The following is a 6837-nucleotide window of genomic DNA, read 5'->3' as shown; positions in this document are numbered from 1 at the left end:
GGAGGGAGGGTGTGCGAGGCAGAAGCATGGAGGGGAAGGGAGGGGAAGGCTGTAGCACCCAAGGCAGCAAGGCAGTCCCAGCTGTCTGAAAGCAGCACCAGGAAGTGGGGGGGGGGGGGGGGAGGAGTGGTTCTCAGATCGCCCGCAGGTGATCCTTTGGGCTGTTAACAGCAGGACGAGACGATGATTTAAAACATTCAACGGGGCGCCTGGGTGGCTCAGTCAGTTAAGCGTTGGACTTCAGCTCAGGTCATGATCTCACGGTCCGTGGTTTCGAGCCCCGCGTGGGGCTCTGTGCTGACAGCTCAGAGCCTGGAGCCTGCTTCAGATTCTTGCCTTCCTCTCTCTCTGCCTCTGCCCTACTTATGCTCCCCCCCTCTCTCTCGAAAATAAATAAATATTTTAAAAAATTGAAATATTTGACAACTGATGCAGGGCAAGCAGTGGTAAAACCAAAGGACAACTAATAAGTCCAAACAGACAATTGTTGAAAATAACCAGAGTAGGCTTACCATGCATACTAAATTATTCATCAGAGATGAATCCCCTTCATCTCTGTTGAAGAATATGAAATGTTTCAGATACAAAATGTTTCAGATAATTAAAAAAAGAAGGAGAATTTCCCACATTAGAAAGAGGCAAGAGGGGCGCCTGGGTGGCTCAGTCAGTTAAGCGTCCGACTTCGGCTCAGGTCATGATCTCACGGTTCGTGGGTTCGAGCCCTGCGTGGGGCTCTGTGCTGACAGCTCAGAGCCTGGAGCCTGCTTCAGATTCTCTCTCTCTCTCTCTCTCTTTCAAAATTAAAAAATAAATAAATAAATAAAACATTTAAAAAATAAGATAAAACATTCACCCATGTGTTTTCCAGCAAAGCCCTGAGATTAGTGCCCTGTCGCCTCACTTGTCACCTCACCTCTCCTCTCTCAGGTGATTCCAGGGGAGGGAAGGCAAGGTGGAGGCAAAGCCACTGTTTCTTGGGTCCCCACAGCTCCCCCGTGAGGCGGGCACCATGTCACCCCGTCTTAAAGATTGGGAAGCCGTGGCCAAAGAAACCAGGTGCCTTGTGCAAGGTCAAGTGGGAGCGGGGGAGTGGAGGAGACAGCTGGAATTAGGAGTCGGGTCTTTGGTTTCATGTTACTTTCCTTCCTCTTCAAGCTTCCCTTTGGCTGAAGTCTGTGTCTTCTGCCGCGATGAGGTCACATCCTCACGGGAGGCCTCAAGAGGCGATGGGTCCCTCCGCTGCCAGCCACAGGGGCCAGCCCTGTGGGCACACCCCGACCCTGATGCCAACCCCGACCACCCCTAGGAGGAGAGGGTGAGCACGGTCAGCACCGAGAGCATTTGCCCACAGCTGGGGGCTCACCAGCCGTCTCCTCACTGTGGTCCGCTAACAACCCTGAATAGTAGGGACAGCTATTTTTTAGGCCTTTAATTGCTCATTTCTTACTGGAAGAGACACACACTCATTGTAGAAAAACTAGGAAAAAAACAACTACAAAAGTAATATATAGAAGGAAGTAAAAGTCACCCATGAGCCCAGCGTCCAGAGGGACTAGGGACGTTTTAGTACATTTTCTTTGTCTTTTTTGAAACAGTGGATGCAGGCACACGAAGACTTTTAATTATGCAGCGAAAATCATAGCAATGACAGCTTTATGCCCTCCTGTTTTCATTGACATCCCACTGTAACATTTTACCATTAGCCTCTTTTTATAGGCAAAGGCACAGAAATTAAGAAAAGGGAAGTAACTTTCTCAAGGCCACTCCAGGTAAGTGGTGGAATAGAGATGCACCCTTTTGATGGATTCCCACTCCGATGGAGAAACGGAGGCACAGAGAAGCGCAGTGACCCACATGAGGTTGCACTTCTGAGGGGTGAGCCCCCAACTGAAGGTCTGGACTCTTCTCTCTCCTGCATGGCGTGCCAGCGGGGCTCCGGGGGAAGTCCCAGGACAGGATTGGCTTTGTGGGTCTGGAAGAGACAACACGTCCAGAAGCTGGTGGGCGGGACACCACACCCACAGCCTGGGCCAGGGGACAGGGATCTGTCCTCTGCCTTCTGGGATCTGTCCTCTGAACCCCAGCACAGCAAACAGGACGTGCTCTCCCCTAGTGACCCTGCCTCCCTGCTGAGCTCGAGAGCAGACACTGACGAAGCCTCAGTTTTCACTTGTGCCACGTGGCTGAAAATTCTAATGTCCCAGTGTTGTGGCCAGGGTGTCAGGGTCACAGAAACCACTAGCTTTGTACACGGTGGAGTCCCAGTCTGATGAAAACAGAAACAAGGATCCCAAACAGCCATGGGTGCCTCGCCGAACAGCAGACTCTGTGCCGAGGGCTTGCGTGCGTCCCTTCAGGAACCTTGCGTAAAACCCCACGAGGAAGTGTGGTGATTTTCTCCCGTTTCATGGAGGAGGAAACGCAAGCTCTGAGGAGTAAAAATCATCCACTCAAGGTTACACTAGGGCCAGGAGCCAGAACTAGGATCCAGATCAGTCTATGCCAGGTCCAAGCCCTACAGTCCAGCGACTTGATCCACATAATGTCGCGGAAATGACACAGAAGGGAGAGATCCGGTCTTCGTTCTGGGCAGACCACAAGTTGATTTTTTAAACAGCCGTAACAAAATGATGATAGCTTATTTATTGAGCACCTACTTTACTTGGCTTTACTTGCAAGGAACACACTTAATATTGATAACTGGCTTGGGAGGAAGGTTATCCTTTCCTTCACTCTATAGATGAAGGTACGAGTTCAGAGAGGCCAGGCAAGTTCCCCAAGGACACACAGCTGATAGGCAGGTTTCTGCCCCCACAACCAGAGGTTTTACCCACTGTGGCATCCTCTCCAGTGCTTTGGGGGATGGTCAAACAAATGAGAAGTGTGTCCAGCAGTCTTCTGGGCCGGCTGCCATCCCTTCTTCTCCAGGGGAGATGCCCACGCCCGGAGCACCACAAGGATGGAACGATGCAGGCCGTGAGGAAGGATGAAGTCAGGGGAGCACTGGCGTGCCAGTGACCCTTTGCCAGGAGCTGGATCTCATGTGCCACCTCAGCATCTGGGACGTGTGTGTCTGTTTAAGCAAGGCACATTCAAGTGGCCCAGACTTTGGGGGACCATTCCGGAGGGGGGTATCACACTCAGCTGGGCCAAGGGGAAGGACGCCCACTCTCCCTTTCCGGTCCTTTCCTCAATCCCCGCCCATCTCACAGCGTTTTCCTCCTCAGAAAAGCTGGGGAGCACGGGGCTGGTGTTGTCATAGCTGTTACATGACCACCGTCCAGGCAGGGAGACCCAGAGCACTCGGCGGGTTGGGGGCTCCGGTGGTGGCCTGAGATTTCTCTCCTGGAGGTCAGCGGAGCCATCGTCCCTCCCCGCCCGCCATCCCGACCCTCTCCCCTCCCTCTGGGGCGGTAGGCTCCACTCTGGGAGAAGTGCAGCCTCTGTTCTCTGCGTGCCGATGAAAACAAGGAGCTCAGAGGAGAAAAGTGACTCACCCGGGAGCACCCAGCTGCCAAGGGGCAGAGCCTGCCCGGGACCGGGGTCTTTTGCCACAACGCCCGGCCCTTCTCCCTGCACCCAGTAGCTTGTTGGTATGGATACTAAAGATTCTCTTTCTGGAAACAACGGATTTCTACCCCCCAGCCCACCCCCAAGCACAGCCCCACCTGTCGGGAAATCCCAGGGCCAGCAGTGGAATGGGAGCATTTGGGACAGTGGGTGAGAAAGCCCCTCCCCCCCACTGCTGCTGTCCTCCCACGTATGGCTATAGGGGGCCAGGTGGGCGGGGTAATGAGGACACTCTGAACCCCCAAGACGGTCACAACGTCCCGTGTTCGGCCTACTCAGGACTCCATACTCTTGCTGTGGGATCTTGGGCCAGTCACCTGCCATCTCTGAGCTCATTTTCCCTCTCTGCACAGTGGACAGGTGGTTGGCGAGAGTTACAGGCCTCCAGCACTGACCATGTTGGATTCTGAGCGCAAAGAGTCTGACGGAGAGAGGCCCTCTTCCCATGGGAATCTCCGGTGATATCTTTTCTCAGTCCTGGCCCCTGCTCCTTGAGGAGGACCTAAGGCTCTGGCCCTGTCTGCCCTCACAGGGCCGCCAGTCACGGCCTCCCCACAGTACACGAGCTGGATTCCCTCTGAGCTGGGTCAAGGGGTGCAGGTCACTGAAGACTGTCTCCCCAAGCCTTACCCTTGCATTTGGTCTGGGATGCATGTGTCGGAGTCCAACAGTCCAGTTCAAGCCACGCCTCTGTCATTTCGTAGCCGCGTGTCCTTGGGCATGTTATTGAACCTCCCCGTGCCTCAGTTTCCCCATGTGTGAAATGGTGATATTAAACTTCTACCTCATAGGGGCGTTGTGGGGTGAAGCAGGCCAACGTATGGCAAGGGCGTGGTGAGCACATGGCCTGCACCTCATATTACTACTACAATCCTCATTATAGTCTTAACCCTCGGCCTCCAGCCCCCCGAGGATCCATCAGTCAAAGCCATAACACCCTCTTCCCTCTTCCTGCCTCTGCCTCCAAATGAGTGAATGACTTTAGACCAGCCCCTTCCCCTCTGTGGGCCTCGGTGACCCTGCCTACAAAATGACCCTTGAACCTGAGGAGGGCAGGACCACCGTCTCTCTCCAGGGGTCTCCCCGGGGGGGTGGTGCACAGGACGCAGCACAGGGTCTGGCACTCGGGGGACCACACAGGTGGATATCCAGCATGCTCAGCACCGTGCTGGTTCTGCCAACTCTTACATCGCCAGGATCCCAAGGAAGAACACGCACCTCTTTCTCCCACAGGCATGGAACCTGGCTAAAGAGCGGATTAGGGTGTTAATATCTGGAGCATTCCTTTCTGAACTGCCGCCGGCTGTTTTCAGAGCCTTACCACCCATGCCCACACCTCCTTCTGGCCCAGGGGTCTCCCTGCAGCTCGAAGGACAGCCCCGCCCCGTCCAAGGTTCAAGATGGAGCTGGAACACTGGTCTGGAGGGGGAACCTGACACAGACCACAGCCACCTTGGGGTTCCTGCTCCACTCCTGCCTTTCTCCCTGGCTCCTGCCAGCTGGCCAGCCCCGCCCACTGGTGCAGGGGAAAGTTTGGCTCCGGAATAGGCTATCTGTTGGCCCCCAGAAAGACAGTGGAGGGTGCCCCAGAATGCAAGCACCTCTGGCCTAAACCCCAGCCTCCCACTGTTCAGCTGGGCACGGAGAAGCCAGGGCAGGTGCCCAGGCCAGCAGGGCAAGCCAGCGGGAGAGCTAGAATAAGAGCCCCAGGCCTCAGAGAGCACTTAGCTGGTCCCCTGCTCCCAACCAATCCACAGCCCGCACAGGAGCAGAGCTAGGTGAGAGCTGAGCCTTGGAGAGGTCACCTGCCAGGAAAGAGCTCCAGGTCCCTTGTCAACAAGGAGAAAGCCAGCTTCCTGCTGCTTCCCAGACTTGGTTCTAGAAGGCGGAGAGGAGAATAGACAGAAAGACAGGAAGAGCTTGTGAGGATGCTCAGCAGGTCCCTTGAGGTCCTCCGAAGTATCCAGAGGCCCGAAAGCCAGGGAGGCAGAGGGCACAGCTGCCTTTGCCCTGGAGAGATACTCAACGCTGTGCCCAGGTGTCATCGAGACCTTCCTTCACACAACCCTCTGTCCCCAGAGCACGTTCAAACCTGGACACCCTGGACAAACCTGGACATCCTTTGACCTTCACCAGAGCCTGTTCCGAGTTGCCTTTTACAGGTGAGGAAACTGAGACTCGTAGCTGTTGGGCAATGTGACATGGATGGGAAGGGTGCCCACTGGGTCCCCTCCCTGGCTCAGCTGCCAAATCACTAGGAACCTCTTGCAAGCCTCTTCCGGCTCCGGACCTCGGTTTTCCCATGTGTAAAACGAGGCTGCTGTACCGATGGCCTCTGAGGACCCTCCAAGCAGTCAGGTGTCCCGGCACGGGGCAGCCCCGGCCTCCAGCCTGCCGGTGTATTGCCACCCCTCTTGCAGTTGAGCAAGCACTTATATGCCCGGTACCTTGTTGCATTTTCTCAGGCGTGGGCATCATCAGCCCCATCTTATGCACGAGGCAAGCAGAGTCAAGCAGGGACATGAAGTGACTCGCCCAAGGCCCCACAGCCTGTTAGTGGTTGGGCTGCACTGTGAAGCTAGGAGATCTGACCAGACTTTCCACCTCGATTCCCTAGAGCTGTGCCATCCAGCCTGGTAGTCACCGATACGTGTGGCAGGCTGACCTCCACATCCTAACCCCCGAAAGGGTGCCTACGCTGCCTTCCATGGCAAAGAGACTTTGCAGATGTGATTAAGGATCTCGGGACAGGGAGGTTATGGATCATCTGGGTGGACCCAATATGATCACAAGAATCCTCATAGGTGAGAGTTCAGGGGATCAGAGTCAGGGAAGGCAAAGCGACAGACAACCAAAGCAGGGGGGAGAAGATGTGCCCACGGAAGCAGGGGTTGTGATGATGCCCTTTGGAGGCGGAGGAAGGGACACATGGACGGCATGCAGGTGGCCCCCAGAAGCTGGAAAAGATAAGGAAGGAATTCTCCCCCGGAGTCTCCGGCAAGAACCCAGCTCTGCCAACACCTTGATTTTATTTTTTTTTTAATTTTTTTTTAACATTTATTTTTTTTGAGACAGAGAGAGAGCATGAACAAGGGAGGGTCAGAGAAAGAGGGAGACACAGAATATGAAACAGGCTCCAGGCTCTGAGCTGTCAGCACAGCGCCCGACGCGGGGCTTGAACCCCCACGAACTGTGAGATCATGACCTGAGCTGAAGTCGGAGGCTTAACCGACTGAGCCACCCAGGCGCCCCAACACCTTGATTTTA

The 6837-nt window shown here is 54.9% G+C and overlaps 1 long non-coding RNA gene across 1 annotated transcript; it reads left to right on the top strand.

The window, feature by feature from the left end:
• Positions 1 to 833: 833 nt before the first annotated feature.
• On the top strand, positions 834 to 6495 carry LOC122474593. Its single transcript, XR_006294952.1, has 2 exons — positions 834 to 2582; positions 2680 to 6495. It is a non-coding gene; the product is annotated as an uncharacterized LOC122474593 (long non-coding RNA).
• Positions 6496 to 6837: the final 342 nt, after the last annotated feature.

The sequence above is a fragment of the Prionailurus bengalensis genome, chromosome D4 (assembly GCF_016509475.1).
Source record: "Prionailurus bengalensis isolate Pbe53 chromosome D4, Fcat_Pben_1.1_paternal_pri, whole genome shotgun sequence".
In the NCBI taxonomy this organism is placed as follows: Eukaryota; Metazoa; Chordata; class Mammalia; order Carnivora; family Felidae; genus Prionailurus; species Prionailurus bengalensis.
The sequence above is the reverse complement of the archived record's forward strand: the minus strand, read 5'-3'. Positions and strand labels throughout refer to the sequence as shown.